Here is a 12,300-nt window from a genome sequence, read left to right on the forward strand (position 1 = left end):
TACCCTTTGACGCGGTACTGCTCGAGGATGTCCTCCTCCTCGCTCGTCGCGCGCCTTCTTGATGAGGGCAGCTATACTGGCCTGGCGGGCTCGCGTCTTCTCCTGTTGCTTGGGATCTTGAAGCTGGATGCGCTCTTCGGGGATGAAGGGGAAGGGCTTGATCGGGCGGCGCGCAAGCAGCGCGTCGATGCACTCCTGCTTCACCCTCACAGTCTTCTCTTCTTCGTCTTCGCCGCCGCCGTCTCAACGCCGCTCCCGGCCAGCTTGTTCTCCGCGTCCAGCCGCATCTCCCCGGTCTCCATCGCCGCCTCCGCCGCCATGACCGCCCGCTCTTTCTCGAGGCTGCGCTGCGTTTGTGCTTTGGTAGCGCCATCGGGTCCCTTTTTTCCTACTCGGCGCCGGGAACGCCCTCCAACTCGTCCGGCCCACCTGTCAGGGTCTCTAACACCGCTTGGGCCAGTTGGGCCTGACCAACCCAGTGTTATTCGAAAAATTTGCAGGTCCAGCATTGTTTTTTTTAAAAAAAGGATATATATTACCAACATCAGTTTCCAAATATAATTGTCATTTTTGTCCACTTTATTTGTCACCATTAGGCAATGCCTCTTCCCTTGCGCAGCATCTGAGAAGGAGGAAAAGCAAAGCTAATGTGTGTTTCTCGATGGCACTGAGGAAATGATATAAGCTCCTCTCTGTGGTGGAGTGCTACAAGGCTTGAGGACCATGGCCTTGTTTGGATACATTATATAATTTTTATTCCTCACCTTTTAGCCCTAGATTATCCTTCATACATCCAAACAACAAGTAGGATAATTTTGGATTAAAGTGAATTAACTCCTCCCAAAATCCTTAGCCCCTCCATAATAGGCTAATTTACGTGGACCCCACAAAAAAGGTGAGTCTACACGCACATTTAGGCATGGGAATAGGAGAGAGAAGTTGGGCATTAGCCCATAGATCCAAACAGCTCACCTTAAGATAATTCTTAGCCTATCAATTCTAGGCAAAACATTAACCCTCAAAATTATCCCTGAACTAATGTTCCAAACATGACCTAGATCTAGCTAGAGGCCAGCTCACACACACATATATATAGGAGGAAAACCGAGACCAAATAAAGGAACAATCTTTTTTTTAACAAATGGGTAGGAGCTCTGCCTTTGAATTAAGAGGAATAGAGTTAAAAGTACAAGAACAAAAAGGAGAAAAGTGTCCAAACACCCCTGCCGTGCAGCTTGGACAAGAGTCCTAGGTGCAACACACAAGCACGGACGCAAAGTAACATAAGGACTCACACCAGAATTAAGGAATGTGCTCGCTCGAACTGTTCTAAGCACTCTTTTGTCCTTTCAGCTACCTATCGTGCCGTTGAGTGGATGTTGTCGAAGATACGGTGGTTTCGTTCTTTCCACAAATTCCACATGATATAAATGGCCATTCTGTTGAAGTCCCACCTCCGATCGGTCGGCACCCTCAAAGCTGTTGTCTCCCACCACTCAGCGATACCAGCATGGTCACCTGGTGTATTGTTCTGGACAATCATGAAGTTCTCCCAGGTGGCAACTTGAGTCCAAACTGCCTTGGTGAAAGGGCAAAGCAGATAAATGTGTTGTCCAAGTTTCCAAGGGCCCATTACAAAAGCGCAAATGACTTTTGATGGGGCCAGCCACGTCGCGCCAAGTTATCTGCCGTGAGAATTTTGTTTTGGGTGAGGATCCAAGTGAAAACTTTGCACTTATTTTATGTTGGAGCTTGCCAAATGAGCTCGTTTTGAAGGCTGCTGTAGGAGCCTAGAAATTGTGCACGGTATGCTGATTTTATTGAAAAACTGTCCATTGCTTGTCCATTTCCAGGTGATTTTATCAGGGACCTCTGTCAGCAAAAGCACAGCCTGCACACGACAAAGCGAGACACAAAGGAACAATCTTCCCCTCAAAGAAGAGGAACAATCTAATTGATCATTAATTTAGTGAATGTAGACACAGATCATATATAGTACCATATTAGGTGGTGGAGCTGGACTGTGGTGGACACATCATATATCGATCTGTGTAAGGATTGTTCTGGGCATTTGGACAATTTTTTGCTGCTGGGTAATTTTTTTCGAACAATTAAGCATGGTTGTACATTAGAAGCAACTTGTTCTCAAATCTTTCTCTTAAAATAAAAATTGTCCGCAAATCCTTGGATGAACGTATGAGGCTGCGTTGTTGGCAGAAGCCATTTGGATGCTGCGGTCTGGATATGCTCTTCGCACGATGATGAACTAATGGTGGGGCGATCTGACCGCTTTTCTTCAGCGTTGAAGTTCTTCTTATATGAATATAAAATAAAGTTTTTTAAAAAAGAAATCAAAGCACCAGTGGTCTAGTGGTAGAATAGTACCCTGCCACGGTACAGACCCGGGTTCGATTCCCGGCTGGTGCAAATTTATTTTCTTTTGTTCTTTTTTTTTTGGTTCTGTGCGATATCAGGATGGTTCCCAACATTCTCTGTGTCTTTTTTCCCCTTTATATATCAGCTGGACTGTCTTTTTTAGAAGGTAGAAGGGTATCTGCTAGACTTTGCTGGACGGGGGGGGGGGGTGATCCAGATACCAGAGATGTTCATCTTGTTGCTTGGGCAGCTCAAATCGAGTACCAGCAGACACGGACACCGAACTTGAAACTGACTGGTCTTGTCCGGGACTTTTTTCTTTTTTATATTTAAAAAAATCAAAATTTCAAAAATATATGTCCATTTTGAAAAATTTCAAAAATACCCCCCGGTCGTCCTATGAAGGGGCGACAGGATCTATATGTAATTTTTTTTTTTCAAATTTGCAACGAGGTTCATGCCCGAAAAAAAAATGAAACAGGGGCATGTCGCCCCTCCCCCGGGCGACCGGTGGCCCCCGCCCACAGGGGCGATAGGGGGGCCTGTCGCCCCCCCGGGCGACCGGGGCACGCCCCCTTATATAAGCATTTGGCCCTCATTCCCTCCTTATTTGAGTCCGAAAATTCTACCAAAAATTTAGAAAAAAAGAGAGGGGTGAGGAGAAGGAAAGCGGCGAAGCCCTGCCGGATTCCGCACTTGTGATCTGCAGGTTAGTACATTTAGTTTATGTATTTTTCCATTGGTATTGTAGAGTAATTTAATTTAATTAGTGCTATAGTAGAACTATTTATGTAGGAATTTAATGATACTTTAGTTACATAGTAGTAATTTAGTTTAGAAAATTAGTACTACACATTTATTATTACAATTGCAGTACTATTAGAGACGTGTTTATAAATTAATTACGATTTAGAATAGAATTTGGCATATGCAGTATAGAATTTGAGTGTCATCACGTAGTTATGAATACTTATACGTTGTAGTTGAATTCCATACTTAGTTTTTACGGATTATTGAATAAGGTAGTGAAGTAAAGAGTATAACTGGATAATTATTCTGTGATATACAGATATGTCGAGTAAGATGCAGTTTCAAGTATTTTATGGCGACTTCAATGTTTTGTATGGGCCAAATGGAGTAGATCTTTCTGCCTTTAAGTGCACATCAAGCGCCATAGATAAACCTCTGGAAAGGAGTTTTGGTTCCATATGTAAGTGGCTGCAGCGTGGGTTCCGTGTTGATCCGTTGACACATGTGATGACCGTCCAGACTCTTGTTAATTGGGAGGTAGAAAGTGATTTATGGGAATTGATGATCATACACAACACTGATGACTGGCAGAAGTACATGCAAGTAGCTCTAGAGCGTGGGTGGCCTCTGGCCATTCTTGTTCAAATCCGGGAGAAGACACAAAATGAAATCCAACATGGTGCAGATCAAGCAACTCCGAGTATTCGAAGAGAGACCAATTATGTTGAGCAAGATGAGTCAGAAGAGATAGAGAACCAAAACATGGGAGCACAGGGCCTTGCTGATGAGGGAGAGAGGATACATAGCATTGTGGACGAGATGGAGGCAGAAGACCAAACCGCAATAGAGATGGAAGAATATGAGGGCTCATCTGATGACGAACAGTACTCATTGCCAAAAGAGTGGAAGGAGCATGGTTTTGGCAGTCATGTCGCAGAAGACGTACTAAATCAGGAGTGGGAGTCCAGAGGAAATGAGGTAGTGCAAGGTGCAACATATCCAAATATTGAAGCCGTAAAAGAATATGAGGTGAAGTGTGTGAATGATGGATGTTCATGGCGAGTACATGCATTCAAGGGAAAATGGAAGTCGAACTGGAAATATTCCATTGTGACAGAGCACACTTGTTTGCTGTCAGAAGTTCTTCCCTCGCATCGCAATATATCATGCGACTTTGTTGCAAAGCAAATATATGGATTGATTATGGACAACCTAAATTATGAGTCAAAAATAATTGTTCGACACATTGAGCAGACTTATCAGTACACCATTAGTTATTTGAAGGCATGGAGGGCTAAACAAAGGGTGTTCGAGATGCGGTTCGGCACATACGAGGCATCATATGATAACCTACCTCGTATGTTATCCCAAGTTGCTGCTAGAAATCCTAGAAGTTTTTATAACACATACCTCGTACCAGCCGTGACTAGGGGCAAAGAATTATGCAACGAGCCTTCTTTTGCATAGGTGTTTGTGTTAGAGCATTTCAGTGTTGTCTTCCGGTGATCTGCATTGATGGCACATTTCTGACTGGAAGGTATAAAGGTCAGATACTCACCACAATCGGGGTAGATTGCAACAACCAAATAGTTCCACTCGCATTTGCATTTGTTGAGAATAAGAACTTAGACAGTTGGTATTGGTTCCTTGAACGAGTGAAGGTTCATGTTGTTGCTGCACGTCCAGATGTGTGCCTTATTAGTGATAGGCTTGCAGGTCTGCTGCAATCAATACTGAAATTGCAACGTGGAACTGCGACAACGCCTCCATTGTGGCCCGATGTCCAAAACAGGTGGTGCATTAGGCATATGGGTGCAAATTTCTATGATCACTTCAAGAACAAGGATCTTAAGAACATGTTTAAGAGGTTGTGCACCCAAAATCAACAGAGAAAATTCAATACATTATGGCAGATGCTTGATCAGTTGACTGCAGAGCTAGTGAAGGTAAGGGCATCAGGAGCAGGCACGAGTCAGGCTGCAGAGGCTAGGGATTCAATTGAGAAGCCATTTTCACACTGGATTCGAGGTGCACCTAAGGAGAAATGGTCCTTCCTTTATGATACCAACGGAATACATTATGGTATTCAGACAACGAATTATGCAGAGTGTTTCAATATGGTTATGCGTTCTTGTCGTGCCTTTTCTCTTGTGGGAATTGTTGAGTTCATCATGTATGGGTGCATGAAGCATTTCAGAGAGCGTTACATGGCTGCAAGCATAAACATTAGTAACTCCCAAATTCAGTTTTGCACAAGAGTGACACAATATATGCAAGAGAAGATTGAAAAGGCCAAACTGCACCGCGTCATATCGACAGGTACATTGGAGCATAGATTTGAGGTTCTATGCAATGATAGAACTGGTCGTGGTATCCGTAGAGATAGGGTGGTACAGGAGAGTTTGATTATAGTAGATGGCAAAGTCTTCTACTCCTGCATGAAGCCTAAGTTATTGCATTTGCCATGCTCGCATCTCATTGCGGTATGTGCAGAGTCTGGGTTGCAGCCAGGAGCATTTGTTTCACCTTACTTCAGTAAGGAAGCAGCTGTATCCACCTGGGGACATGAGATATACGGGATTGAAATAGTGGGGCCTTTCATTCAGGATAATGAGAATAAGATGTTGATTCCTGATCCAGCCACTAAGAAAGGCAAAGGCCGCCGTCAGACACGTCGTATTTCGGAATGGTATGGACGAGTCCGAAGCAAGCAAGGCACAAAAGCGTTGTAGCCAATGTGGAGCATTGGGTCACAACTACAAGAAGTGTCCTCAGAATGTACTTCACGATGCTGCTGACGTGGGTCCTTCTGGAAATCCCAGAGATGGAGCACCTCCTACGTTCAGACGACCATCGGTGAGAATTGCTCGTGGAAGGCATTCGGTGTCATGATCCACAATTGTATCGAACATATTTGTAATATGTAGTAATCGTGCGTCCAGTTTGTATGGAACATATCTGTAATGTATAAATATTGTGCGTGGAGTTTGTATCGAACCTATCTGTAATATATAGTAATCGTGCGTGGAGTTTGTATCGAACCTATCTGTAATGTATAAATATTACGCGTCCAGTTTGTATGAAACATATATGTACCTATGTGTTCTCATATATTTTTGAATGCAGGTATGGAGATGGACTCCTTGCTAGACCCAGTTATCGACTCGAGCCACAGGTCTTACTTTGCAGCAGTTGAGCATCGAGCCCTAAAGGTGCTACGTCCTCGTCCACCCGAGGAGGCGATCTCTATACACCACGATTTGTGTGACAGGTATGTAATGAAATATTATTGTTTATCACTTATATATTTGTCGGTATTCCTTTGTTTCGACAATTTTGTTTATTGCAGGTTACGTGAGGCCGGTCTACTGACTCTGAGCCGTCTTGTCGAGGGTGGGCCTATTCAGCTCGACCAATCCCGGCTGACGGCGCTCGTTGACAGATGGAGGCCGGAGACACACACGTTCCACCTCCCGTGTGGGGAGATGACTCCTACGCTGCAGGACGTGGCCTACCTCCTCGGCCTCCCTATCGTCGGGGAGGCTGTAGGTCCGCGTGTGGTGGCGGCCTCGTGGAAGGATGACCTGGAGGCCCGTTTTGCCCTGGTTGATCGCGTGGAAGAAGCAGGTCCGATCAACCCGCACCCGCGAGCAGCAGGTCCTTCGAAGACCTGGTTCCTACAGTTTACAGTACGTATTCATTGCATATTTAAATTTAATTATTACAATTCACATGTTCCATTGTCAGTTGAAACCATTAATCTTAATTGTTTATGCAGCCTGCCCTGTTGGCTGCGGATGCCGACGAGTACAGTGTGACCAGATCGCTGGAGGCGTACCTACTTTGGTTGTTTGGTTACATCATGTTCAACAACACTCATGGCAACTCGGTCGATAGGATTCTCCTTCCGTATGCACGGGAGATTGCGGATGGGGACGAGCACGTACCGTCCTACAGCTGGGGTGAGGCGGTACTTGCAGCCACTTACCGTGGACTCTGCGACGGCTGCATGAAGACACATGGGAACGCTATCCTGGCAGGGTGCCCACTACTGCTACAGCTTTGGTCGTACGAGAGGCTAGCCGTTGGTCGGCCCATGGTCAGCCACGAGCCTTACCACGGGGCCATGTACGGCGACGAGGAGGACGAGAGGCCCACTATGGGAACTATATGGATCTGGTGTCAGGTACGTTCGTAACAAATCTAATTTTGTTATTCATTGTTACATGATGCATTAGCGCACTTTTAATTTTACTTATTCGGAATGCAGAGGTCCTGGGCGCATGCGCAGGTTAGACGCGCATATCCTGAGTTTGTTTCGGAGCTCGACATGCTGACGCCCGAGGACGTTGTCTGGGAGCCTTACACCCCAGAGGTTGTGGCTACCCGTGCACCAGCAGGCCTGTCTTCGCACTGCTCCGCGAATGTGAGCCTGTGCTTACTACAGCCATCCTGGTTTATGACATCGCGGTTGAGGCATATTGCCCCTGGAGAGTCAGGAGACAGTTTGGGCAGCGCCAGGAGTTTCCGGTGCCCACCGCGTTGGAGCGTGTCAGTCGCCAGGACCACAGGTAATTATGAATGAACTTGTCTGATACATTCGTGTCAAATCTAACGATTCTTCGTGGTCCACTTTTGTAGGTTGTCAAGGAGTGGCTTGCCGTGCTCTGATGATTGGCTCACCAAGATGCAGCCGTGGGTGGACCAATGGGAATAGGCAGACGAGAACTTGGTCCATCCAACAGGACCACACACAAACAGCTTCTTTAGGGCTTACCTCACCTGGTACTTACCCTGGACTCGGGCTCGGCTGGTTTGTGTTGACACTCACCCGTAGCCACACCAGGCGAGGCCTCGGGATGGCTATGCCCGGCACCACGTGGAGGCGCTAGCTGGCGCAGTGAGTATCTTGATCATATTTGCATATGTATATTAATATTCATAAGATAATTCATGTGTTTCTAACTGTTCCTTTACTGAATGGATGCAGTTTCGCCTTTGCAACATGATGGAGACGGACTGCTCGACTTACCTGACGAGGGTACGTGCCGGATCCCCAATGACCCAGTTTGAGCAGACAGAGGCATGGTCGAGGCAGCGTGACCAGTTGCGTTAGGTAGTGCACAACTTGGGAAGCCGTGTGTAGTATGAAGACAGCCACGGGTCGTCCGAGGCCTCGTCGTCGTTCCCGTGTCCGTCGACCGTGCATGGACCGACGTCGCAGTTCTTCCCAAGTGCAGGTAACGTAGATATCTCTTTAAAATTAGATCAAGTGTTCCTACATATTTACTAATATTACAAACAGGATACGATTCAGCTACTGCGTTCGGCCATACTGGAATGTTTAGAGGGACAGCACCAGTTGGCGGACCGTATCAAGGGATGGTACCGGGGCCACAGATACCGGCCTACACAGGTTAGTTTATGTTTCGTATTTCGGTTTCTACATGTCATGATGAAAGACACGAGCGTACGCTAACATCCCCATTTTATGCGTAGAATCCCCGATGCGGGCGCCGGACCTTCTTCTTCCTCCTTTCGACCAGATAACGAGGGCTTCACCTTAGACGATCTCGACAGCTTGACTCCAGACGAGCCTGCCGCGCAAGGTGACCCCGATGTCTTGGGGTATTCACAGCTAGGAGGAGCACCATTTGGGATCTCTCAGCAGCAGACATCGCAGCCCCTTTCGCGTCCTGAGCGACAGGTGAGGTCTCCCGATGTTCTCACCTACTCCGAGGGCCATGTCCGTGCCCAACAGAGGGCTAAGAGGGTCCGACGCCCTATGGGTGGTTAGATATATCTGATGTTTGTATCTCTGATGTTTATTTGTAATGAGATAGCTATGGACCGCTTATTTGTATCTGATGTTTATGATTGTGCTAGTTTACTTGTCATTTGTTTCTATAGATACTATTGATGTGAACTTGTTATGTTTGTGGGTTCCATAATGCTCGTGAAATAAGAGAAGTTCTTGCGAATTTTTTCCGTGATTTAATGAAGGACAAGTTAGGTGCGGTAGGAGTTAGCGGCCGAGATCCCGCCGACAATGATGACGACTACCGCATACAGTGTAAACTTCGTGACACGCTCGAATAGCTCAAAATAGGAACCATAGTGTACCTAGCTGCGAGTACGAGATCACAGGTTGCCACTGCTCAGCACGGCAATCACGGGTTTCCCAAATGTCGCATTCTTTGCCCAGACATACGTGACAAAAGACGACAACCCAATAGTAGTGCCCTTCCACCATTTCAAAAAGATGTGACAACACGGCAACCACATCATCTCACCTTCAAAGCAGTCTCTCTGGCGAGGACGACGGACCTGTCATTCTACAGCGAAGGTCTGTGGTGTGTAGTGGGGAAGGCGGCATCTAGTCGCAATCGACCGAGCGGCAGCAATGCAGTGCTGTGAGTCTGCATGCACATAGATGCATCGAGTAGTCATTTCGAGAATCGAATCTAGCCTTTTCAGTGTTAGGTCAGCTAGCATCTTCACTGTATTGTCATGTAGACTTTTTAGGTGCATTTACACTCTACACTCCGGGTATCAGACCTTTGTGCGCCTATAAATACTCCAAAGTTTGTGAACTCCCAGCAGCACTCAAACACCAAAGCTCATTGCATACCCAATGTCTGGAGGTGAGTCTAGCAGGAAGAATTACTATGGTTTTGGGAAAGGAAAAGGGGGAAGAAAGGGAGACCCCATAATATGGGAGGGGCCTCTTGGACCTGATTCCTTTCCGGAACCAGTGTTTGAGTTTCCGCCACAGCACAAGAGTGAATTTACCAATGAAACTCCTCTTCGAGAATACGATAACCGTAGAGAATCGTGGCCAAAATGCAGACATGGTGAGGACTGCTTAGTGCAGATGTGCACCAACGGGATGGATGGCGGTCGGTGTTTCTTTAAATGTCCACACGCATGGGTAATACTCGGTTGTTTCGTTTCTTTATCTTCAATTAGACACCTTAAATGAAATTTGTTTTGCAGTCTTCCGATGCTCCAGAAAACTGTGGTTTTACTAGGTGAGTCGATCCTGCACCAATTGATTCTGTTCAGGAGTTCATCGAGTACCTCCAGATAAAGATCTTTGATCTGAAATGCAAGGTGAACCATTATGAGGAAGTGAGCGAGGGTAACAAAGACGACGAAGATGATGATACCAGCAATGCTGTCGGTTCACATGATGAACCATGCACTATTCCTTACTGCAACTGCCCTTGTCACAAGAAGAAGGGCCCTGCGCCTCCGGCACCACCGCCTGCACCACGTGCAATGGGTGGATACTGCGGAGAAGGCTCAACGCAGTTTGCCACGTGGGAGTACGGCTACTAGGACTATCCTAGTGCTAGTGACATGCTGCATCGTTGTGTTTGTTGTATTTTTTTTAAATTATCTAAGGCATGTTAGGTTAGTCCAGAATCTGTTTACCGTAGTTTGCAACGGGTTCTGCCATGCCACTGCATGTGTGATGTGTGTTTCATTATCGTTATATTATGATGTAAAATTTGATGGTTCACATTATGTAATGCATTTCTTAGTTCTTATTTCTTATCGTTATATTAATTAAATGTGTGCTTTTTAGTATTCTAGTGACATAAAAAGCTCCGAAAATATTAAGGACAAGTTCAAACATTTCATAGATTCCCGGCTACAACTGCAAATTAATGGTACAAGTTACAACAAACAGAGTCAAGCTCTAAACTGAAAATATAAACAACTAATTGCAGTGGCATGTGCACGCGACAAGGTAATTTCTTGTTGCATCTAAACCTACCATGCCTTATGGAATGTAAAATGCCGGGATTACATGGTACTACTCTACTGAGTGCACCGAGGATATTTGCCCTTCCTAATTGCTTCGGGCCCGGCTTCCTTCGCACGGCGTGCCCTCTCTCACTTTCTCTCTCTGTCAGCTTCACGTTCGGCCGCCGCCTTACGATCCACCTCCTCCATCCTCTTTCGGATCTCTTCTTGCTCTTTCTTGCGCTTCTCCTCTTGCTGTTCCTCGTGCTTCATTCGGCGCCAACGTTCTGCAGCCCACCTTGCTTGTTGTTCCACAAAGTCCTTTGTCTGCTGCGACTGCACGGTGTCGAACCACTGCATAAAATCACAAAGAGGCGGAGGAGACTTTGTCCAACAAAAGTTAGAATCATAACTCAATGTTAGGTCACAAAGAAAAATAACGTATGTTGTCCTGCTACCTTGGCCCGGTCTTTGCCGTATCGCTTAGGTGGATCATATTCGTAGTTCTCACACATAAAGAACCTCATGTCGTAGTCATCTTCTAAAACCTCAGATTGCATGAACTTGCATAACGAACCGCAGAAGCACATTGTCACATCAATTCCTTCAGGTACGGTGGCTACACACTTGCTCCACGGAATATAGGTTGATCCAGACGAAGACATTGGCGCTATAGTGTGGTGCGCCAAATGACGAAAAATAATTTAAATAATGCACATATCGTATACCAAATCGATGCGTGAAAATATAGGTACTGTCATAATCCTATTGTCTTATGCTGCAATATCAATAAGGTATTGTCATAATTCTATTCTAATGCATAATTAATTTAAAAACAAGTATGTAATAGTACTCAAATTGTAATACTAAACGAGTGTTCTAAAGCACCAAATCTAATTCAGCTAATCCACTAATTAAATTAAATTATTATACAATATCAACGGATTCATACAGAAGTTACCTGCATATCACAAGTGCGGAATTCGGCAGAGCTTCGCCGCTTTTCTTCTCCTAACCCATCTCTTTTTTCCTGAATTTTTAGGCTCAAATGAAAAGGGAACGGCGGCCAGGGCTTATATAGGGGGAGGGACCCTGTCGCCCCCGGGGTGGGTGACAGGCCCCTGTCGCCCGTTGGGGGGGCGACATGCCCCTGTTTCATTTTTTTTCGGCCATGGACCTCGTTGCAAATTTGAAAAAAAAATTACATCTAGGTCCTATCGCCCCCCATAGAGCGACCGGAGGGTATTTTTGAAAAGTTTCAAAACGTACATATATTTTTGAAATTTTGATTTTTTTTAAATATAAAAAAGAAAAAAGTCCTCTTGTCCGTGAGTGCCGCGACCGGCTATCCGGTTCGTCGGGCCCATGACCAACTGCCATCACATTGCAGCCGTTGGCCCGTCACGGCCTGCTCCAGAATTC

The 12,300-nt window shown here is 45.8% G+C and overlaps 1 non-coding gene across 1 annotated transcript; it reads left to right on the plus strand.

Annotated features, from left to right (window-relative positions):
- The first annotated feature begins 2,356 nt into the window (after positions 1–2,356).
- On the plus strand, positions 2,357–2,427 carry TRNAG-GCC. Its single transcript has one exon. It is a non-coding gene; the product is annotated as a tRNA-Gly (tRNA).
- Positions 2,428–12,300: the final 9,873 nt, after the last annotated feature.

This window comes from Panicum virgatum, chromosome 1K (genome assembly GCF_016808335.1).
Source record: "Panicum virgatum strain AP13 chromosome 1K, P.virgatum_v5, whole genome shotgun sequence".
NCBI classification, from domain to species: Eukaryota; Viridiplantae; Streptophyta; class Magnoliopsida; order Poales; family Poaceae; genus Panicum; species Panicum virgatum.